We start from the raw sequence: 24,233 nt of genomic DNA on the forward strand, positions 1-24,233 counted from the left end.
CCGCCGCCGCCGCAACCGCCCTCGGAGCGCCACGCGCAGGCGCTGATCGGGGATGTACTGCGCGTGCGCGGCAGGCCCCTGGCTGCGGATTGGCCAGCGGGCAAAGAGGGCGGGGCCAAAGGAATGCGCGCGCGCGCTCTCTCTCTCTCTCAGGCCCATCTGGAGAAGGGCGCATGCGCGCTCCGCGTCTCCTTCCTGCGCGTGCGCTCTCGGCGCCGCCGCCCCTGCTCCTGACTGGTGGAGCCGCCATAGCCCGAGGCAGTCTACCCCCGGCGGCCGGATGGCGGCGTCTTCTCTTCCTTACCTCACGTACGAAAGGCTGTTGGCGGCCATGGGGTATTCGAGTGTGGGTGGGTTTGGGACCTGGAAGAGACCTGGGTTCGAATCCCGCAGTACTCGGGCCCTGAAACGCCCTGGGCGGGAGCACGGCGCCCAGCCACTGCCCCTCAGCCCAAGCTAGCTCACCAGGGTTGTTGTGGGGATAAAAAGGAGGAGGAGGAGACTTACGCACACCACCTTCGTGGGAATTAGTATTGGTTTATTAAATTTATATACTGTACTGCCCTTTATCCAAGGGCCACAAGGTGGTTTAGAGACGAAGGTGGGATATAGGCAAAAGGAATGAATGAAAAGAAGTATGCAGTTCCTAAGCTAAGATAAAATTAAAGCTAGGATAAATTAAAAGATGCCTGCTTCTTGGGAGAAAAACAATGACAAACCTAGACAGCATCTTAAAAAGCAGAGACATCACCTTGCCAACAAAGGTCTGTATAGTTAAAGCTCTGGTTTTCCCAGTAATGATGCATGGAAGTGAGAGCTGGACCATAAAGAAGGCTGATCGCCGAAGAATGGATGCTTTTGAATTCTGGTGCTGGAGGAGACTCTTGAGAGTCCCATGGACTGCAAGAAGATCAAACCTCTCCATTCTGAAGGAAATCAGCCCTGAGTGCTCGCTGGAAGGACAGATCCTGAAGCTGAGACTCCAATACTTTGGCCACCTCATGAGAAGAGAAGACTCCCTGGAAAAGACCCTGATGTTGGGAAAGATGGAGGGCGCAAGGAGAAGGGGATGACAGAGGACGAGATGGTTGGACAGTGTTCTCGAAGCTACCAGCATGAGTTTGACCAAACTGCGGGAGGCAGTGGAAGACAGGAGTGCCTGGCGTGCTCTGGTCCATGGGGTCACGAAGAGTCGGACACGACTGAACGACTAAACAACAACAACAACAAATTATATATATTTATTTACATCCCTTCTTTTTACCCCGGCAGGGATTCTAGGCAGCTTACAGTTAAAACAAGAGCTGAAAATATAGGGGGGGAACAATAATTAAAAACAATTAAACATTAATGTAATTATGCATGTGTGATATTTATTTAAAAATTTAAATATATTAGTCATTGTCATAATAATAATAATTCATTACTTGTACCCCACCCATCTGACTGGGTTGCCACAGATTACAGTGGAAAGAGCACGGCCTCAGCCCTTTCATTAAAAGCAGTCAGTTCCCAAAAGCTTGTTGGAACAAAAAGTTATTTACCTGCCTGTCTAACCTCTTTAGGCAGGGAGTTCCAAACTCTGGGAGTAGCCACCGAGAAGGCCCCCTCTTAATTAACAAGATTTATAATCTATTTTACTGTCCTGGTATCAGGCACTTGTGCCTTACAACATGATCCAAAAAAAACCCCAGTCATTACACAACAAGTGTTTTTTTTTTTTAATGACTTTCTTTGGAACTGCTTTACTTGTTTTGCCTGATTATGTTGTTGGTACCTGCCTCCAGAGCTTGTGGTGAAGAAAGATATTAGGGTAAGAAATCCTATAAATAAAATTGAGCAACCACCACATTGTTTCCTATATCTGTTTGTTGATTCACTTTGATTTATGACCTAGTCGTTTAGGAATTATAATTCATGACGTTTACACATTACAGAATTTGCATTGAGCTATATGTAACCTGCCCTGGAACCACATGCTAAGGGTGAGCTCTAAATGCCTGTAAATAAACCAACGCGGGAACCTGCAGATAACATAAAAGACTCAGCTACGTAGCTGCAAATGAAACGTTTTAAGTGTGTTGTAAAGTGCAACATGGGACGCGGGTGGCGCTGTGGGCTAAATCACTGAGCCTAGGGATTGCAGATTGGGGTGAGCTCCCTGTTGCTAGGTCCCAGCTCCTGCCCACCTAGCAGTTTGAAAGCATTTCAAAGTGCAAGTAGATAAATAGGTACCACTCCGCTGCTCTGGTTCGCCAGAAGCGGCTTAGTCCTGCTGGCCACATGACCCAGAAACTCTGCAGACAAACGCTGGCTCCCTTGGCCTATAGAGTGAGATGAGTGCGCAACCTCAGACGTCCCCGACTGGACCTAACGGTCAGAGGTACCTTTACCTTTACAGTGCAAGATAAAAATGTGACACTAGATGGCAAAAGTGAGCTATAGCAAATTCAATGTATTTTTCAAAATGTTCTCCAGCCGAAGTTTCCGAACACACCTCAGAAAGTGTGCAGCACATTAAAGTCATCCAGCCTTGATGCAACTCCTATGTGGGGAACCTTTGGCCCTCCAGAGGTGTGGGATAAATCTGCCTCCTAGAACCAACATGCTGTCCTGCCAGGTATGGCTAGGTCATATTACCTCACCTTAGAAGGATGACCAAATTCTTTGTTCTTCCACCATGTGAATGCTACCAAGCAGGAGGGGTGAGCTGAATGCTCCAAGCTTCAACCACATGGCTTAAACAAGCCATTTTTGTGATTCTATAAAATAATCTAGAGATATTTACCCTTTTGAAACTTAAGTTATACCGCCTGCATTTTCTTGCTGCTATATGGAAAATCAGGTGTGCAAAATTCACACAGACAGATTGCATTTTTAGCAGGTTTGCATGTTGTTTTTCCACCACGGTCCTCAAAGCTGCTCGCAGTGTCTGCCACAGTCATCCCACCAGAAACTGGTGTGCATCTCCAGAGCTCTTTCCGGGAGGAAGGACAGGATAAAAACTGAATGAATAAACTGCTGAACGATGAGCAGCTTTTGGCTCGCTCTTGAAATTTTCCTGTTCCAGTTGGTCATTACAGATATTCTGTAGCTGAGAAATACAAAAGTGTTTGCTCTGGCTTCTCCTCTGCCCTCCTTGTTCCCTTTTCCTTTTGTGACATATCAGATTATCAGATGGAGAGGGATAGAGTATTTGTTTGGCTCAGGAGTGGGGTTAAAACAACAGCAGCCCCGTTTTAAATAAAACCTTATAAACACAGCAGACAGAACCCCCCCCCCCAGTGGAGCCAGTGGATGCAGCCGCAGCAAACGAAGAAGGCATTGTTCTCTGCGCTCCCCCCCCCCCTGCGTCCATGGTTCAGTCCGCAGAGGCCTTTCCGGATTGGCTGAGTCCCAACTTTGAGCAGCAGGTACTTCGCCCAATCCACGCCGGCGCCGCTCGTGGTTCGGGTCGGCTGAGAGTCCAATCGCCGTCGCGCGCTGCCTCCCCACGTGGGGGACGCCTCCCGCCCGCCGCCTTTCGGAGCCGAGGGGCGGGGTTGGAGGGCGGGCTTACGAGAAAGAGCCCTCGGCCAATCAGCGCTCGAGTGCTCGACGGGTGCCTCGCCGCCTTTGAGCGGAAAGCGAGCCAAAGCGAGGGTAGGCGGGTGGGAAACGCTCCAAGAGAGATGGACGGGGGCGGCTGGCCAATGGGCGCCTAGAGGAAAGCAGGGAAGGCGCGAGGTCGCGGGGAGCGGCCAATGGGAGCTCGGCTCGGCGGAGCGGCCGTCCCCTTCCCCCGTCGCGGGCCGCCGAGCGTGGGCGGGGCGGAGGTGAGTGGCGGGCGGCGCGGCCAATGGCGGGGGGCAGGCCTCGCGCGCGGCGTGTCTGAGGGAGAGCGAGGAGAAGAGCGAGCGCGGAGAAGCGAGGGCCGGAGGAGGCGGCGGCGACGGCGGCGGCTGAGAAAGCGGCCGGGGCAGGCGGGCAGCGCGCGGAGAGCGGCCCTGCGGGGCCCACGCCAGGTACGGCGGGGGAGGCTGCGCTGCGCCCCCCTCAGGCTCGGGCCTTCGAGGAAGACCCTCCTCAGCCCCGGGGGATCCCGAGGGGTTCCCCTCCCTCTCGGACGGACGCGCACTCAGGGCCGGGGGCGCGCGGGCTGCCGGGGGGGGGGGGAATTTCAGAGGTTGAGTGGGGGCTCCTTTCCATTCTTCTCCTCCTCCTCTGGCCCCGGAGGGGCGACATTACCCGCCCCCCCCCCGCCCGTTGGCCAGCTGACCTGTCAATCTTCACCTCACCCGCCCCCCCCCCGACAAAAGCCCCCCCCGTCCTCTGATGGGATCTCGGGAAAGCGGGGGGGCGCTCTTCTCGCCCACCCGGAGGGGACTCGGCTCGGCTCGGCTGTGGCTTCAGGACTTAGGAGCCAAGGTCCCTTAGGACCCCCCCCCCATATAAAATAGTTGAGGGGCGCCCCCCCTTCCCAGGTTGTCGTGCATTGCCATTCGAATGGTGCGCACGCGCGGCGTCTTGCGATTGATTATGCGGGACAGGTGTCCCCCCCCCCAATGTTTTATTCGAGAGGGGGCCCCGCTGCTTCGGGCGTCCCCCCTCCCCGCCATTACTTCACCCACGCGCTTGGATGCAGAGAAAGACCCAGGGAGATGCTCTGCTCTGCCCACTAGGGATGCTGTCCGTGGGGAGGGGGCGGTTCAGGTCTGGCCCTTCCTTCTGCCGGATGGAGGGGACCCAGGGCTTGGACGCCCCCCCCCCCCCCCAGATGGTGGTCAGGCTTGGAGGAGCCTTTTGGGTCAGGGTTCCCCTTGCTGGGCTTGCGCTTCCCATCAGTTGAATCCTCCCATCTTGGAATATGTGAGCCATAAGGTGGGAATCTCTCCCCTCACCCCCACCCTCTTGTGTGTGATGGCAGCTCTTTGGGCATATGAAAGCACGAGCAGTTGGAAGGTAGTCCCATGCCCCCCCCCCAAAAAAAACAACAACCCTCCAGTCACTTCTCTTGTAAACAATAACCACGGCAAAACTTTCTTTAAGCTGGCCTGGCTTTTGCTGACGGCAGGAAAGCGCCTGGCTGGGAAGGAGTTTTCTCTACGTGTTTTCTGTTGCTTCATTGTGTGTCTTTAAGATGTTGTAATCGCCCCTTGCCACGAGGGTTGGGCTCCGAGGGTGGGGCAGGGGAGCCGACCAAATAAACAGGTATTGGCCGCTTCCCTGGGGCAGGGGAGACTCTGGCGGAGCCCAGGAGAGGTTGAGGCCAGAGACTGCCTGCTTCTCTGACTCCAGCCCCGTCAGCATGAGCGAGGACAAAGAGATGGGTCCCTGTCCCAAATTGCTGAGGCTCAGCTGAACTTGGCTCTGGTGCCCCTTTGTTTGGGCAGAACTTGTGTTGAAAGTTCGGAGAAGCCTTGGCGTGGGAGCCTGGGGTGCTCTGCAGCAGGGCTGGCCTGGAGCCTCTCTTCCGCCATAGGGTGGGTTGTTGCTGCTGCTGCTTGCCCTAGTTTGCGGGAGGGACGGCAGGCAGGCACACCCCAGGCCTTCTCCAATGAGGGGGCCTCTCCTACCTGGCAGGTCAGGCGTTTTTTCTGCCTCAGGGTGCCTTGTCCGGTTTATCCAACCCGACTTTCAGCACTCCGGTTCTGCTTCTAGCCAGCCACTTTGCAGATTAAATTGTTGCCTTTCCACCTGCATTTTGCCTTCCCACCCCCCTCCAGCAGAGAAGAGGAGCTGGGGCTCTTGAACACTGAGTTTGCAAAGGGCACCCCACCCAGAGGGACTAGTGGTTGCTATCTGCTCCTGAAGCATGGCCACACTGTAGGCACAGAGGGATAATTTCAAGAGCCTTGGCGAAGTGAGACTCTTACAGTGGGGGCAGGTCCGCTAGGGGTAACTTTCCAGTCAGTGCTTCCTTGGCTGTGCTGCCCTTTAGGCAGATTGTCAGTGAATGAAGCTACAGCCTCTCTCCAGTCCCTTGCTCTGACACCTGAAAGCCACCTTGGTCCATGCAAACCTGCCCCCTTGCTTACCTTGTTTTCTGGTTTTGCAATAGATAGTTCAGGTTACGTAGTCCCAAAGATAAAGAGCACCATGGGGGGGGGGCGTTGTTGGGATTTGGGTATGCCAGTTTCTGAGTTTTCGTGCACAGAGCTCTTCCTTGGGCATCAATTATCCTGTATAATGAAGAAACATTCCTTTTCCTGTGGCAGCTAAACCTGGAGCATTCTACCCAGCCTTTGTGAACTTTGGCATGGGGGGGGGCAACCATTCAGAGTGGAGTTCAGTGGGATTACTTGGACTTTTCCTTCCATAGCAATTCTCTTTTTGAGACCTGGTGGTTGGGCCTGAAGTGTTTCTTTGGCCATCTCCATATTGAAGTTTGGCACGTTTATGTGAGTCATCCATAGACCACTGTTTGCTTCTGCCTTCTGTGGGTTAGAGGTGGATTTGTGGACTGGAGAGGAGTGAAAGACTAGGTCAGGAGGCCAGATCTGCTGACCTTGGAATCTCTCTCTCAGCTCTAGTTACAGGTAGGTAGCCGTGTTGGTCTGCCGTAGTTGAAACAAAACAAAACAAATAAACAAATTCCTTCCAGTAGCACCTTAGAGACCAACTAAGTTAGTTATTGATATGAGCTTTCGTGTGCATGCATGCTTCTGAAGAAGAAAGCTTATACCAATAACTAACTTAGTGGGTCTCTGCGGATCTGCCATTCTTTCAGGGCAGGGGTGCATTCCACTTCTCCTTGCTGCTGTTGGGTGCAGTTCTTTGCTTCTTCATGAGATGGGTGGATTTGATGGAATCCAGGTTCTCGTTTCCTCTGATATCATGCCCCTCTGGAAGCCAGCACAGATCCTTTGTGAATGAGGACTATAGAAGAGCTGCATGTCTGGAGTCAGCACTGTTCCCTCAGCTCTTGTGACTGGCATGTGTTTCACATGTTGGTGTTTGCCAGCAAGCACCAGTCTGAGGGGTGGGGTAAGGTGCTGTGGCATGAGCTGGGAGAGGCTTAGCCTCTGTTTGGGTGCCTGGCACCAGCTTGGATGCTGCCGCTTCTGGGAGGGGATACCCATATCCAATTAGGAACCAGTGCTGGAAGTCCTTGCGCAGCCCGACACTTGCCAAGCCAGAAAAACTTGTACTTTGTTCAGCACGCGCCAAAGGGGCCACTGAGCAAAGCATGTGCGTCGGACAGGTTTGCAAGGGCAAGCCACAACAGTGTGGGAACGCTGGCGGCTTCTGGGCCTGTCCAGAAATAAGAGGTGGGGAAAGCATTGAAAATTCTGGGCTTCAGAAGTTCTAGAGTGAAGATTATTGGAATAAGCAGTGCTCATCTGACTAGCTTGTGTTAATATCCTTCAGTCACCCGTTTGGATTTTGCAGATTTGACAAGGGCCAGGATAAACACTATATTTTTCTTAGATCAGGGCCTAATGATGGAGTTTCTAGCCTTGATGAAGTCTGAGTGGAGCATTTAACTAACCTAGCTCTTGTCTGTTTCAAGTGGGACAGATGTATGAGACCTTTCTAGTCGTGCCTCTGATGCAGTAGCAGGAGATGGTTTTGCTCCCTAATTATTCTTTTGCGACCTTCATCATGAAATTTCACAGGAGAATTTCGTGTTTTTTAGATTTGCTTTTTATTAGTCCAGAAAAACTTGTTTTTTAAGGGGATGCTGTTTTTACAGAAAAAGTTACGGCAGCAAACTGAATAAATAAAAAAATTGCAGCAAACTGAGCAGCTGCTGAGATGCAAAGGGATTTTAAAATGAAGCAACTTTCGTGCCAGTATACAGTAATGTGACTGACAATCTTTTGGTCATCTGCTGTATCAGACCTGTCAAATAACCTTTTGCTTTGGGGCCACTTCTTGCTACAGTATCTTGGAAGTATATTCAATTCAATTGGAGATTGCCTTCCAGAGAGCATGTTTTAGGTCATAGACTTAATTGTCAGTATATTGTTATAATTTGCCCTGGGACCTTATGATGAACTTTGGGGAGGAGATCATGTAAACATATATCTGTATAAATGTATATGTAGATATATGATGAGCAAGAGAAGAGGCGGCTGTTTGAGCCAGAGCAGCATAGCAGAGGCCATTGAGTTGATTCAGACGTCGCAATAAACCAGGATTATGATGACAGGAAGGAGTTGAGCAAGCCTTGGGATTTGTGTGCTCCTTTTCCTCCTCTGGTGCAGGCACAAGGAGGAAAACAGAGCTCCGTTTTTTCATTAATCACAATTGAGCATTGTGTCCAAATCCTTCACTCTGGTCAATATTAGCCATGGTTTGTTTGAAACAAACTTCAAACCATGGGTTGTGAAGTTCACTTGTTTCAAACAATAGTTAAGTTTAATTACAGTTTTCAGGTTTGGCTGCAACATGAAATTGCAGTTAATTAAGAACAGAAGTACAGTGGTGCCCCGCAAGACGAATGCCTCGCAAGACGGAAAACCCGCAAGATGAAAGGGTTTTCTGTTTGCAGAGGCGCTTCGCAGGACGAATTTCCCTATGGGCTTGCTTCGCAAGACGAAAAATGACGAAAAAATTTGATATTTTTTTTTGCTCCAAAGCCCCTTATTTTGAATCGCTAAGCTGCTAAAAGCATTTTAGCAGCAAAACCGCTAATCCCCCACCCCTTAAAAAGCCGTTTTTAGCCCTTAAATCGCCAATAGCGCTAATAGCACTACTCCGTCAATGGGCTTGCTTCGCAAGACGAAAAAACCGCAAGACGAAAAGACCCGCGGAACGGATTCTTTTCGTCTTGCGAGGCACCACTGTAAAAGCTTTTTCTCAGCTGTGGTGGGGTGGGGGCAGATGGGGGAGCATGCAGTTTGTTACTGCCATAATAAACATTGGTTTCTCCTAGGACTGGGGGAGCATCTGTGCTTCTCCAGATGCTGTTGAATCACCACTCCCATCAGTCCAAACCTGCATGTCTGGCGGTCAGGGGAGATATATTCCAACCACAAATTCCTCATTCCTGATTTATCATGAAGTCTGAATAGAATTGGGTCAAGGGGGTCAGAGTGGAGTAGTGGATTGGGAGATATAAGCAGCAGTAGTCTGGCCAGGCCAGAGGGGTGGTGTCAGAGCCTAGCTGTAGGTAGCCATCAGGTGCAACCCAGGCAGGTGCACTAGGAAGTCTCTTGCTGCCTAGGCAAAGTCCCGACTTGAACAGGGAGCCATTACATCGCTTCCAGTTGGGGAAGGTCTGTGGTCAGGTGGTGGCAGTAGTCACTCCTGTTACCTGACCTGTTTCTAACCAGGGAGACACTCTATGGAGAGTCTGTGGCTCTAGTGGCTCATGGTGTGGGCAGCTCTGCACTGCCCTCTAGGATCGCAGCAACTAAACAGGTAGAAAACGGGAAGATGGGATTCACGGATGAGGAACGTAAGCAGATTGGCAAGAGGAGATGCTGCAAAGGGACAGGCCAGTGTGGCAGAAGGCCTTCCACCCTCCTTCCATCTGCTTGCCCTTGGGGTGGGGATCAGGGTTGGCTCTGCTGCCTCTGCCATCTGCCCTTAGTTTTTCTTCTAGTCAGATGCTTCTCCGACTCTTAGGAGGCTTGGAGTGGCCGTGTTGGAGAAGTCTTGACCTACAACTTTGGTCAGCTTTGCCCAGTCTTTTCAGATGCCTATCTCTTTCCACCTCCATGCCCCCCCCCTTTAGCCCCATTGTTCTACATAGCTGACAAGGAGTGGCTCAAGGCCAGAGGAGGCTGTGCTGATTCACAGTGGCGAATGCAGTCATGCCCCACAGCTGTAGTCCAAGCAGCTGGTGCTCCCAGTGGTGTGCCACAGCTTCTAAGAGAGGAATGCAGGAAAGCTGCTGGTTCTGTGCATGGCTGCACATTTTGCTGACCACGGACGTGGAACTATCTGGAGCCTCCCCTCAATCCCTGGGGAATTGGACCAGTGGGCATGAATCTAATCCCAATGAACTCTTCCCCATTCCATGAGATGTTGGAAATATTCTTGGTCTTTTGCATCCTTCCCTGGACTTCCTTGCTGGGCTGTGGTGATCTGGCACTGTCCAAACATTTGCCATTTTGGACTTTGGCCAAGCAGAGCATTAGAGCTTTTTGAGGAGTGGGGTAGAGCTCTGTTCATGGTAACGAGCCCTCTTTCATTCTAGCCCTTTGTGGGGAGGAAGAAGGCCATATTTAGTTGGTCTCTTATTTGATCCTATAAGTGTAAAATTGGGTTGGTCCAATACTGCAAGAGAACTTTGGTTATACACTTGAAGACTGCCTTTCCTACTTTCCCCCTCAGTCTCTTAAGATGAGTAGCAAAATGGGGCAGTGTCATTTGCTGGGCTTCTTAAAGGAAGGGTGGGCTAGCACTGTAATAATTGAGAAAAGGATGCCATTCCCTGTTGCTTCTGTGCGCCAAGATCAAACAGCAAAGAAGAAGGAATTCATCCCCACATCAGTCAAGCTCTCTCTCTCACCCCCCCCCCGAGACTGTCAGAAGAGAGATCGCTTCAAAAGAACTGCAATATCACTTTTGCTTAAACCACTCTTCCACATGGAGTTACCTGGTGTCAAATTATAGTTTGTTTGGTTTATCAAGCTGCCCCTGACCCCAACTTTTCTGTGAAGCCTCTCGCAGATTTTCTGCATCCTTGAGCTTCCTCTCCTTGGGGTGTGAGCACATTGCTGGCTGGGGCTGATGGGAGTCGCAGTCCAAGATGTTTGGAAGGCACCTGGTTGGAGAAGGCTGCCCCAGAGAGCGATTTGATTCAGCATGCTAATTTTACTTGTTTTTGGTGAAAAAAGCTAAAAACTTTCCTAATGTTGCATTTGCAATTGGCGTCTGTCCAATGACCATGCTGATGACCTAATGATGTGCATCCTGCCCCACTAAATAAACAAATAAACCAGGGGGAATCTTCCACCCCAACTTACGTCTGGTTGCATCTCCTCCACCTGCTGTTTCTCCACTGTGGAAACTTTCAAGCTCTCTCCAGCCGGTCCACTGGTGTCTGTGGACTTCTTGATTTGGTCACCACTGGTGCCTCAGTTCTGTGAGGTTTGATCATGCTGTGCATGTGCACTTTTTATTGAAACAAAATGTAGCCACCAAATAGAAGTAAGATCGGTGGTCCTTGTAGGCGTCCGTGTTCGTTGAAGCGGATGGCTATTTTGCCCTGTTCTGCTTCTCCAGAGTATAGAGGCAGGTGGGAGACTGTTGTGAGTGCCGGGTTGGCTGGCCTGTCAGTTGAGCTCCCTTACCTTCTCCATTGGGGGCAGGTCTTGGGCGCCTCTGCTTGGTGCGTAGCCCCCCACCCCCAACTGAGCCTGTTCTTTTGCATGTCCCCAGGACTCGCTCCCTGCCTCTTCTTCAGGTTTCACAGGAAAACATGTACCAACACGGCTGGATATTGTTACGGGAACATCCCGGCGAGCAGCTGCCTCTTCCTTGGCTGAACTCTGCAAATTCTCTCTCCCAGGCCGAGGAAAGTGATGGAGGCAGCCGGTGCGTTCCAGCCACCTGGCCCTGTTGCTCCTGGGCAGGGGGGGGGGGGCTACCAGCATGCAGAGCCTATTCTCTCGCAGCATTGTGTGGTGCTTCTCAAAGCCCTGGTTCTGGGAGTCATGGGCGGAGGGGAGGCTCGACGCCTGTTCCAAGGCAGTCGGATTGGGAAGTAGTAGCTGAAATGGTCTGGCTTGATACAAGCCCTGCTTCACTTTCTCCTGCTTTCCCACATTAGTACATGTAAATATTGAGCCTGTAATCAGTGGCTGGTGACTTCCTGCGTTTAGCTGTCGTATAGCAAGCCTCATAGCTTAGTGTTGACAACACTGAATGCCAGCAGCTCGCCAGGGTCTCTCCTGAGACGCAGGGGATTGAATTTCGGCCCTTCTGCATGCCAAGCAGATGCTCTGCCAATAAGCTGCTCCTCTTTTCTAAAAGCACGGTTCCCTTTCCCCCTGGCTGAATCTGCTATTTGTTTATACTCTCCATAGGAAGAGGCTTCACGGACTGCTCTCTCAGGCCTGCCTTGGCCACTTCCTAGACATCTCTCTGTTTGGCTTGCCATCTGCTTCTTTTCCTCCTGAGGTGACCTCTTTGCATGTCTCCGGGGGGGGGGGGCACCCACCTAAGCTCCTGCCACAACAGATTTGTTAATCTTTAAGCAGTCACAGGGCTTGGTGTTTTCTTGCCACAAGGGAGTGACGCTGCTTCCCCTCTGGAACTTGTTCCCCATTCTGTGTGGTGCTCTGAATGCAGAGGTGTGCTTGGCTTCACAAGGACCAGAATGATCCATTAAACCGGGTGGAGGACCCTGCGGCCATCAAGATGGTGTTGGACTACAACTCTCATCATCCCTGATGTTTAGTCATGCTGGCTGAAGCTGATGGGAACTGGAGTCCTATAGCATATAGAGCGTGTCAGGGTCTCCTTGCCTCTATTAAATATGCTGCAAGTGACCAGGTCAGCCCCAGGACTTTGACCCTGTGAACATCTGCCTGCCCCATTGACCTCCTGCTTGTATTGGCAGTATTGCTTCTGTGGGGGCTGGATCAAACCTTCCGTCGAGAATGCTGTGTAGTTGCTCCGTCTGGGTCTCTCAGTTGGGTTGCTGTTGATCTTTATTATTTTTCTGCTGGCTGCACAGCCGCACAGCCAGTCCTAGAATGTGGTCTGCCTGTGAATCTCCATAAGAGAGCTCCCTGTGTCTTCTGTCTCTAAGCTAAACTATAGAACTTGCTCCCAGCTTGGATGGCTTTAAAACTTAAGTTAGACAAAATCATGGAGGAGAGGGCTTTTGGTGGTTCCTAGCCAGGACGGCTCTGCTGTGCCTCCACGCTTGGGGGTTGCAATGCTTCTGAATCCCAGTTGCTGGAAACTGCAGGAGGGGAGAGTTGCTCTTGTGCTCAAATCCTGCTTTTGGGTTTCCCATAACTGGCATCTTGGTTGGCCCCTGTGAGAACAGGATGCCGGACTAGATGGGCCCTAAGCCTGATCCAGCAGGCTCTCCTTACGTTCTTAAGAGAATCAGGAGAGCTGGGTTGCTGATCAGGCCCAGGGCCCCCACAGTCTAGCAACCTGTTTTCATAGTGGCCATCCAGATGCTTCTCCTGGGAAGCCCTCAGGCAGGATCTGACCAGAGCAGCCCTCTCGCCTCCTGTGGTTTCTGCAACTGGTCTTCAGGGGCCTGCTGCCTTCGACAGTCGAGGTAGAGCAGAGCCTTCATGGCTTCTTGCCATAACCTATCTCCCCTCCATACTGTCCTGGTTCTTGAGAGAATCCTTTGCATTGTGAAAGGCCTCAAACATTGCAAAGCAGAGAAGCAGATGTGTTGTGCTTCATTAGGCGTGCCTGTCATTCTTTACCCAGTCCCTTGGGAGGGTCACTAATGTCTGTGGCTTCTTTTTTTGTACTTATCCTTTTAAGTAGCGTGGATGAGATTTCTTCCTTTTATATATTCTTTTGAATGAGTCTTTCAGGTCTTTTTTATTACTCTTTTTGTAGCTGGGTTTAGCCCTTATTGTTCCAATTTTTTTACATATGTCATTTTGGGACATCTTGCATAATTATTATGTTTATTTATATGTTGCTATCAATGTTCATGGTTGTTTACTGAGTCAGTAGACACAGATGAGTCCCTGCTCAGGAGTATACAGTCCACTGTAGCATTGCAAGGGCTTAGGCAGTGGGTCACCCCTGTTCCTCAGTGAAGCATACAGAAGAGCACGTTCTGCTCTTTGAGTCATACCGACCTGCCAAGAGGGTTGTAGGTGAGAGGAGTGAGAATTTTGAAGTGCACACAGCCTGAGAAGTACTAGGAGAGTTCAAGCCAGATCCTGACTTTACATCTAGTCTGCCCCAGAAACTGAACCCAAGTGGATGTAGAGGGTGGAAGACTTGGTTGCTCTTGGAAGCTGGTATGACTGCACCCAAATGAGGTCCCAGAATGTTCCCCTTGACTTTTCTTTCATGTAGGAAGAGTATATCTGTCATCTACTCCTCTGGAGAAACTAACGGGCTAGTTGGGGGCACTGCCTGCCCCCCCCCCCCGCAACAGGAAAGGCTGGCCTCCCAAGAAAGTCTGCATGCCTTGGTGTGTTTAGAGGAACCTCATAAATGTCCTTGCAATATATAAATGATTCTCTGCACACATCCCGAACTTCCTATTAATGGGCATATTGTTGATTAATTATGACTTGCAAATTGCAGGGTTTAGTGGGCTGTGCCCTACACTTCAAGGGCATAAATAGGGATTGCTATTTTTTGTCCTGCTTTGCCAGTGACATAACTGCAACCCACCATGACCTACTCTGATCATGGTCTGCCCCATTGATGAACTAGGAACAGGAAGTTTCCGGTGGCAGGCAAGATTTAAGTGTGTGTTCATTTGTGTGTGCTGTCTTCTAGGTCACCAATAACTAAGTGAGGTAAGCAGCGCCAGGTCAGAGTCCCCCTGCAAGACTGCTTAAATAGAATTTTAAAAAGCGAAAATTACCCTTTCATTTGACCTGCGTGTGTCTTCCTGCTGCTTCTCCAGAGTAGATGGCTGCGACCCCAGGTGGTGCTCTGTTTCTTTGTGACAAAAATTGATTGTCTATCAACAATGCTCGTCTTTAGGCACTCATCTGTTTCGGGAATAAGTCCTGAGTGTGTATCCTATTATTAAAGAAGCATTTTGCTTGGAGGCGAGAGGAGTGTCTTTTCCAATGAGATATGCGTAGTCCTTTGGTGATTTAGTTGCCTTTCCTTGGTTCCCAGACTCTCAGTTGGGAGTCGTGGCAACCTGTTTGTCAGGCACAGTAGTGATGGTAGACTTCTTTATCTTGGGGAAGTTACATGACGTTGGTAGTGGCAGAATACAGCAGGAAGTTTCCAGCATCACATAACGTGGAGCAGAAGCCAAGAGGCATTCTCAGCACTGCATGTGAGCAGGCTAGGATCCAGTGCAAGTGGCTTGGCTGTTAGCATCTCGGAGGCTAATATTGCTCTGTGTGTCTTGCGAGAGTGTTGCATTCCAGAGCAAAGGGGAAAGGGGGCATGACCGGGCCTGTTGAAGCCTCTGTTGTGTTTATTGGTTTATATAAATCAGAGTTACATCATGCGCTTCATCCCAAAGGAGTCTAGAGTGGGAAACACATCTGAAATAAATAAATAAAAAGATTTAAAATTTCTTAACAGGAGTGAAACACAGCAAAACATGTAGCCGGTCACGTGTGCCTTCGTAGGCTTGCCTATCCAAAAGTTTTCAGCAGCCATATAAAATAATAAAACAATGGCCAATAGGCAGGGGCTTCCAAAGTACAGGTACTGCCCCACTAAAGGCATAAAACTCCTGACAGACACAGAATGGATGTTGCCTGGCACTTGTTCTGTGGATCAGTTGAGTCAGCATGAATGGGCTAAGGTGATCCCTTAAGTCAACTGTTCCCAAGCAGTTCTGTGTATTATGGGCACTGGGAACACCTTGAACTCAACCCAATGGCAGACTGGTAGCCGACACAGATCTTCAAATGTGGGCATAGTATGCTGGCAGACGTTCAGTCTTGAAAGCAATTGTTTTGCAGCATTCTGCACTAACTGCAGTTTCCAGACCAAGCACAAGGGAAGCCCCAAGCCATGCCCCTTCATCTGTGAGTGGACTGTGGTCATTCTTTCCGCAAGCCAATAAGGCTGCAAGCCAGTAAGGCAGGTCAGCATTATCCAGAGCAGGAGAAAACAAGCTTGCTCGATCTTCCATGTGGCAGCCATTTAGTTCAGAGGTTTCCAACCTTTTTGAGCCCACGGCTCCCTTAAGTTCTGTGGCTCTGCTGTGGGGCTCAGGAGCCCAGTTAGGTCACCCCTTGCCTGCAAAGCTGGCAGCCTCTTACCCTTTTTTGAACACCTTCCTTTGCGGAGTGTGCCCTCCTCTCCCCTCTCCTTGGGAGTCCTCTGGGCAGCCGCTGCTGCTGTCCCTGGTCTCTGAGCTGCCCCCCACCCCGCCCCAAAGAGATGTGCTTCTCACAGGCACCATTCACCTGCAGAGCCTATAGCCAGGGCTGCTGCAGTAAATGTCTGTGCAAGCCTTTGGAAGGCAGAGATGCAAGAGGGCACCAGAGGAGGGAGGGAAGGAAAGAGGGACAGGGGCCAGTGTTGCCCGTGGCACCCCTGACCAGCATTCAAGGCACCCCAGGGGGCCACAGCACACTGGTTGAAAACCACTTCTTTAGATATTTGAAGATAGCTATCCTATCTCCTCTGTCTCTCCTTTACCAGGCTAAACATACCCAATTCCATCAACTTTTCCTCATATGATTTGGTCTCCAGACCTTGATCATCCTGGTTGCCTTCCTCTGTACATATTTCAGTCTTTCAATAGCCTTAAATTGTGGTGCCCAGAACTGGACACAGGACTTCAGGTGTGGTCTGACCAGGGCAGAATAGAGCAGGATTATGACTTCCCTTGTTTGAGACACTAGACTTCGGTTGATGCAGCCTAGTATAGCATTCACTTTTTTTGCTGCTGCATCACACAGTTGAAAGGGGGCAGCGCTGCTAAATCCAAGTGAGTTGGCAGTTCTATCAAAACCACAATAGCTTGGCAGCTTGGTTCAAGTAGTGCTTTCTGTACTCCTCCCCCACCCTAATTATTTCTGTAGGGGAAGTCTGAATGAACTCCGCTGCTCAATCCATACCTTCTCACAAGTGCGTCTCTCATTGGGTTGATCTTTTAGTCAACTGGAAACCATAGCTGTGTTGGGATGGTGACAATTTTGTTAAGAAGAGCATTTTAAACATTCACAATGTATTTAACAGCATTCTTGTTGGAAACATTGAAAAAAATACAATAAACATAGCAAACATTTAAAAAACGCCTCCTTACAAAAAAAAACCCACCTACATATGAACATGGAGAGCAATCTTTTGTGAAGTCATATTTTCCTCCCTCAATATTTATCAGGGGAAAGGAACTCCTGACTGTCAATATAACATGAACAATAATATATTACTGCTATTGACTGCAGCAGGGAAAATACTCCAAATCTATTGATAGGTTTTGCTGAAACTTTGCTGATGTTTTCCAACAAGAAGCGAACTTCTTTTCAGTTTGAGGGTTTGTAGTTTTTCATGGAAAAGACTGATGCAAAGAACTTCCAGAGATTGTGTGGGTTAGGGTTACTATGAAATGATTTACAGTGCTTTCTAAAGTAGTCTTGCTCAACTTTTGTATGTTTTAATTGGCTGTAAGGTGCATTGAGTTTATCTTTGACAAAAGCTTATAAGAATTGTAGCTAATTGACTCAGTGATACAACAGGTTTTCGACACCTATTAAAGACAGTGTGAGTTTGGTCAGGGTTGGTTTTGTACATGGTTGTGTGAGAGCTTGGGGTTCAAATCTAGCACCAGCCACATTCTCACTAAATACAAAGTGTGTGACTGCCCTCTTAGCGTGTGAGTCTGCCCCTTTGTTTTTCTGCTTGAAGATTCCTATCTCTGTTGGTTACTTCTCAAAGCTGATTAAGGAACGGGGATTAACATCTGATTTTGAGACTGAAATGCGATCTAATTGTGTGGCAACCTAAAGATTTTGCAAACCTGGCTGATTTGGCCATCTGGTACGGCTGTGAACCTGCATTTGGCTTTTTCAGGATGCTCTGATGGTCTACCACCTTAAACAGCCGCCATCTTGGGCCAGAAGGCTGAGGAGTCGTCTGGGGGATTCACTGACCCTGTCTTTCAGACATAGTGTTTGAGTAGCACAATGGGCCTAGATGTGGGAAAGCTTGTCGCCATGTTTGAAGGTTGTTAGGTGATTTGCTCTTGTGGTTAAAGTTCTGCCAGATACTTATTGAAAACTGTCTCGAGGTGGGAATGTCAAGGGTGAGGTGAGCGAAGAGGCCACCTGCGATTGGGTTCCCGTTTGAGCTCCTATAAATAGCTTTGAGAATCGTTCAGTTTGTTGACTGGCTGATCATTTACAAAAGGCACCTCAGCTTGGCCCTGCCAAAGGGCAGCTCTTATTCCTCCACAGAGGCTGCAGCAGCAGCAGCAGGATCCCAGGCCTATTCCAGCTGCTCAGGTTTGCACCCGCCACAACCCAGTCAGTTGACGCCAGAATTCTGGCATGTCGGAAATGTCACAAGGGGAGGGTTGGCTCCTGTATGTTTGCCTTCAGAGTGATGAAAACATCTATTTTTGTGGGGTAGAGGGGAGGGGAGGTACAGCTGGAAAAGGAAGCTTGTCCAACTTGGTTGCCTGGGGCGAGTTCAGAATTCGCTCCAGGTAACTAAGCAGAAAAATGCTTTCTCTTTTATTGATTTTTTAAAAAGAACTCTTTTACTGCTTTCACATCAAAATGATACCAAAGCAGCAAACAGTAGTAGTTGTTGGTGTCCATCGAGAGACAGGGAAGTGCACCTCCGGAGATGAAGTCAAACCACTGCATCAGCAGCACCAATGGGACCTCCCTGGGGCACGTGCCTGGGCAGTGTGTCTGGAGGTCCTGGGTTGTCCAGACCCGACCCCCCCTAGCTTTACTGATGTGGTCCAGAGGAAAGCAGAACAATACTTTTGGCACCAGCTTGGCTGCAGGAGTTGCCAGAAGGCACCATCCAACCACCTTAGGGACTCCGCTCCAGATTTGTGTAGGGTTTACTCCTGAGACTTTTCTTCTCTGAAGATATCCCACAAGGAAATGGAGGTTTCGGATCAGATTTTTCCTTCTAGCTGGGCTCCCTTCCCAAGTTGATGAGCCCCATCTGACCCTCACTTCCCTCCACAGCATGTGCAGAAACCACCTTCTTGGACCCACTATTGGTCTTGTCTCCTCAATCCTGTCTTGGCATGCAGGGGAATTTCCTAACCCACTGAGGGTTTGGGACCTATCGGCTACCCTCACCTGCTTTAGCCAGCGAATCAAAGCTGCCCCTGGGTTGTGGCCACTGTCACATGCTGACAGCTTTAGGAGCCATGGGTGAGATCTGAGTGAAGTGCGGGGACTAAAGGTTAACAAACTACCTCAGTAGTAAAACTACAATAACATTGGATCAGTAAGTAACACCTAAAATACCAATAAGTAAACCATAGAAAGTCTAGGTGCCAGTGCACCACAAATGTGTAGCATAGTTCTGTATGGACTAGGAATTTTAGGTTTATTTGCAGAATACTGATTGGGGAGGCAACACAGGAGGAGGAGCTGCCTGGTTTTTGAAATCTTGGTGCAGAAGCCCTGTGTCCTTTAGGTTAAACTGCCCACCTTTGTGTGTCTGGGAGGGGCAAGGGTTAAACTGACTGTCCTTGCCCCATGGCCCGCTTCCCTGCCCGCCTCTGTGTCTGTGCCTCTTGGCTCTCTGTCCAGCAGCCTCGTGCCTTCCAGATCTCTCAAGCGGTGGTTAAGCCTTGCACATCATGCTGTTCACTGAGCAGCCATAAAATGCATGCCTTGCTTCTCTCTTTAATTAGAAGGTTGCATGTGCTGACGCTGGCAGCATTTCAGTCACCGAGGAGTCCTCTGCCTCTCGAGGTTCCTAGGCACCTTATAAAGAGGCTGCGTTTTCTAAGTGCCTTGGTTGCCTGCTGAGAGCTCCCCACCCTGTTGAAGACCCTTATGTGAGATGGCTGTGCTCCTGAGCATGTGGGAAATTCCCTGCCCCTGTGAAAGAGTGTGCTGAGGTCTCTGAATTTGTGTGTGGGCTCTGTGCTGAGATTTTACAAGTAAGTCTGAACCTGTCTAGAGGAGCCACTTCATGAACATTTAACTCACTGTGATTCCATTAGAAGAAGCTTTTGGGTTAGGGCGTACTGAATCCCCACTTTTTGACTGTAGGTAGTCCAGCTTGGCCTTCGCTCTGAGGTTGTCTGGGCACACATTCAGAGTTCTTTTCTGCAGCCATAGAACTAAAATTCTGCTCTTGGGGTGGGGAGCAGGGGAAACCTTTTTTCCTGAGTGCTGAAGACACTGCCGAGTACTGAATTCTGCCTTCATGCAAAACTGTGGAATCCAAGGATCTGGCATCAGGCCTGGGATCCATGGAGAGGCTTTTTATTATGGGCTGTGATCGCATCTTGTGTTGGTAGCAAATAAATGTTTCACTTTCCTCCATGGCAACGAGCATGTAAAGAGCAAGACAGAAGGCCAGGGTAGGATGCCTGGTTGGGATCTTCTGGGTCCAGCTATGGGAAATGGTAGTTTTGTTGGGTGAGCTGTTTCCACGCTTAAAGTTAAAGCTCTGCACATCACATCCTTGGCTGGCAACCCTGCTCCAGTAGCAGTCGCGGTGAAACTGGAGCAACTTTCACAGGCCCACTCCATAGCGGAGCAGCCCAACACCCTGCTTAGCCCTCCATGGAGCCACTCACACATTTCTGAAAGTCTTAGGAAACGAAGCCCTGGTCTCTATGGTTCCTGGATCTGAGCCTCAGACTTGGAAGAAGAGAAACCTCCTCAAGATACTCTGGGAAGCCATCCCACTGGGGGTGGGAGCCCACCAAGTCATTGGGCAAGGCTGGCATTGGTCGTGGTTACCTGACGCTCTGCATCCTCCATTCCTCAAGAGGGCGAAGCGCAATGGGCACAGGGAAGGAGGAGGAGCAACAGGTCACCCTCACAGCCAGATTGACGGTTGCATTTTGCGATTGCCGTTGGTGCTTGTTGGGGTCTGGAAACCACTTTGAGACTCTCCTTCTGCAAAGCAGCATGCAAGCCTTTTTCTCAATCAGTTGGTCTTCTCATGAAGGGTAGAAGGGGCTCCATACGTTCTTCCCTCCTCCCCAGTTTTTCCTTACTTCTCAGCTGGAAGCTTAGGAAGCCTCTCTGCCCTGGTGGGCCAGGGCGGTTCAACTAATCCCGCCTGCACCTATAAAAACAGCCAAGCTGTCTCTTTGGTTTGCTCCTGCTGGCTGCAGATGGCCTTCTGCCAACCCCACCCTGCCCAACTTGCCCTCAGTTGCACAGAAGCTGTGTCTGACGCAGCTCCTTAACTCTGAATGACAACCAACCTCCCCCCCCCCGCAAACTCTTCCATTTCTCACCAGCTGCTGTCCTGTTACCAGGCAGCTGAGTTTGCTACGCTCTGTCTTCTTTTGGTGGTCTGGTGGAGGAAGCCCCCCCCCCTTCCCCTTGTCTTCGGGCTCCTCTGGATTCCCGCCAGGTGCCGACTGAGAAGTCCTTAGGCTGACCTATTTCCCCATGCAAGGCTTGCTAAGCTGCAGTGTTGCTGGAGGGGAGGATTTAGCCCCCTCCCCTGTTGCAGAAGCAGTGTCCTCTTCCTCTCCTTGGCCAAGAGCCAGCCAGCTCCCTCCCGGGGTCCCTCTTGCCATTTATCTCATCGGCGCGTGGTGTTTTTCCACGGCCTCTCCGGGTGACGTGGTTCCTTTTCTCCTGCCAACTCCCGCTCGGTAGGGACTCTCTTCTCCGGGGCCTCGGTGCAGACTGGGCTGATTTACAGCCCATATGGTGGGAGACGCCGCCAGCTCCCAGCTTTTGTTGCTCAGCACCTGGCAAATGGCTGGGAAAGCCTTTTGGCTGCTCAGGAAATGGCTGCGAATCCCGCAGTGGGTGGAGCCCTTCCGAAAGAGCCCCTGGGCCTGGGTGGCTTCTTTGGAGGAGCAGCATCCTAGTCAGCTTGCTCCCCGCCCCCCATCTTAGTCCAAAGGGACAGTCATGAACTCCTAAAAGAACTGGAACTTGGGACCAAGGTTCTTCTGAAATACTGTGCTTTCATCTGACCTGAATATGAGTGGTGCTCTGCCTGTGCTCAGAGGCACGGTGTTTCTCTGGTTTTCAAGACAGGTTCCCTTAGCTAGGCCTTAGCAAGGCACATTCCAGGTGCAGGAGGTTGAAGTCGCCCGCTAGTGCCTTCCTGTTCACACACTTTGAAGCCAGAGGTGCCATTTGAGATTTCTGCGTGCAAAGCAAGTACTGACTACTGGAAGAGAACTGGCTCTTGCCTTGGAAGCAGTAGCAAAAATTTGGGGGAAACCCTGTGGCTCCAACCATTGACCAGTGGCTGAGGAAAACCTGCCACATAACGGCACCAAATGAAATGGCCTGTTACAAAGTATGGAAAGGAAAAACGTGGGCAGTGGAGATCTTTCTAAATAATTGGACGCTGTCTTTGGGAGGGCACTTCTGAAGATGTGTGTGATGCAGTCCCAAAGGCTGTTCATAGGAACCGACATGCACGTGGCCTGCGGAGACTGTTCAAAGCACAAAGTTTTACTTCTGCTCTTTTCCCTGAAATGGATAGGCATCGTTTGCATTGAAACATGCAGCTTGGACCACATTCAGAGGCTGAGACAAGAAGGCCTCCTTCACCCATTGCCCCAGCAGGGCCCCCTCGCCAGCCGGCATTCAGTTGTTGAGACTGGTGCGGCCTCTGCCCATCTTGGGGAGTTCACTCTGGCAGGAGATTTGGCCCGTCTTTGCCAGCGCCTGGAGTTCACCAGCCCAGCCTCCATGAATCTTGTGGCTTTGCTTGATCAACTGCTCATTTACTCAGCGGAGAGGGAGAAATAAGGTGGGGCAGGAGGCAGTAGCCAGTGGTTTTGGCAATCTGCCTCTACGGAAGTACTTTCTGCTCAAGCATCTAGGACTTGGGAAACCGATAAAGGGCTACTTTGGGCAAGTTTTGTTATGAAATGCTTGGTGTATCTGTCAGTTATGTCCTAAGGCCAAGTTTATACAGGAGCAATGGAATTTTTTAGAGATTAGAGATTTCATTTTAGTTTTGGTAATTTCCAAAATCCGACACAGGGCCTTTCCAGTGCATATGGGAAAGACTGTAGCTCAGTGATAAAGCATCTGTCTTGCAAACACAAGGCTGAGACCCCTGCCTGAAATCCCGGAGAGGAACTGCAAGTCTGTGCAGACAGTACTGAAGTAGATGGGCCAGTGGTCTGACTCAACATATAGCAGCTTCTGATGATACGTACGGAGGTGAAGGTGGATGAAAGAGAGAGAGAGAGTCCCATGTGAAGCAGTGGACTTCCTCTTCCTGCCCAGGTCCTGCTAAGCCCCCTGAACCCACAACATCTGAGGCTGCCGGAGGCTCAGGCCAGCACTTTGATTCAGGGCGATGACTCAGCCAAGTCAACTTTGCAACTGGATCTTCAGTGTCAGTCTATGGTTGGTTGCTTGCTTGGTGTCCGTCTGTCTTGGGAAACAATGGAGGAGTGTGCCTTTGAGGGTGAGGTCAAAGGGTTGGAGAGTTACAGCGCCTGCTGTGGCTGTAGAGACATGTTTTGTTGCATCTGGGGCAGAAGAAGGTGTCTGGTTGTGCTGCTGTAGATGGGCCAGGGTGTTTCTTCTCTCTGCACTCCCCCCAGTGGTCATTCTTCCCCTGGTCGCTACTATGGATGCATGACCTGCCTGCCTGCCTCCAGGCACTGTGATCATCTGCAAGGGATTCCCACATGGTGGGGTTGTTTTTGCCAGCCTTCATGTCACATTGGCAGACATCTTTGTAATGCAATCCCCATAGAGCACGTTCTTGGGGATCCTGCCATCTTCCACTCTGTGGACATGACCAAGGCAGTGTAGACATCACTGAGACAGGAGTGCAAACATGCTGGGAATGTGAGCTTGGGAGGAGCACATCTTTGTTTCAAATTCTATCCTGCCATGCGATACCCAAAACCCTCCTTACATGATGCATGTGGAAAGCATTGAAGCGTCATTTCCGACGGTTATACGTTGCCTACGACTCACTTGCATAAAGCCGTGTAGAAGCACGGGCAAAAACAATTCTGGATCTTGCAGAAGGGTCCCTCAGATGAGTAAAATGCATGGAACCAGGGCTTGCTCAGCCTGGACAGTCAAAATACCTTGTCCAAATGTCTTCTTGAAGAAAGCCATGTGGAGTTCATAACGTGCCCTGTGCAGAGGGCTCTGGTGAGAGAATAGGCCTTGTGCAGTTTGGCTAGAAAATAATGATTTTGCATGCAGATCTTTTAAACGCGCAGGCATGGAGCTAGCAGCATGAGGCTGTTGCAACATCCTCTGGGATTGAACCTCCAGCCGCACCCTCCCTCCCTGTCGGAGTAAGCATTTGGTTGGTGGCATGGAAAGGGTTGGGGGTACTGCAAAAAGGGGAGAACCTTTCCACGTATTTTTGTGCGTTTCCCTCTGCTAACTTTGGAGCACACATTTTGTGGTCATTTGTGTGCACCTTTAAAGGCCCCCCTTTTCTATAGGTCTCTGTGTTCCCATTTTACAGAAGGGCAGTTGAAGCTGAAAAGGAGTGAATTTTCTGAGCATGCATAGCAGAGATGGGGTCTTCAATCCAGC

General features: G+C 50.2%; 1 protein-coding gene across 2 annotated transcripts in view; it reads left to right on the top strand.

Moving 5' to 3' along the window:
* Positions 1–3,564: 3,564 nt before the first annotated feature.
* PAIP2B (poly(A) binding protein interacting protein 2B) overlaps positions 3,565–24,233 on the top strand; it is a 35,557-nt gene continuing 14,888 nt past the window's right edge. The window contains exon 1 of one of the 2 annotated variants that reach the window (XM_083398843.1): positions 3,565–3,815. The gene's annotated coding sequence lies outside the window, so the exon portion shown is untranslated. Of the gene's footprint in view, positions 4,005–24,233 lie in introns of both variants that reach the window. The other variant, XM_083398842.1, reaches the window with a different exon arrangement.

Source organism: Podarcis tiliguerta, assembly GCF_965153285.1.
Source record: "Podarcis tiliguerta genome assembly, chromosome: 9".
NCBI lineage: Eukaryota > Metazoa > Chordata > Lepidosauria > Squamata > Lacertidae > Podarcis > Podarcis tiliguerta.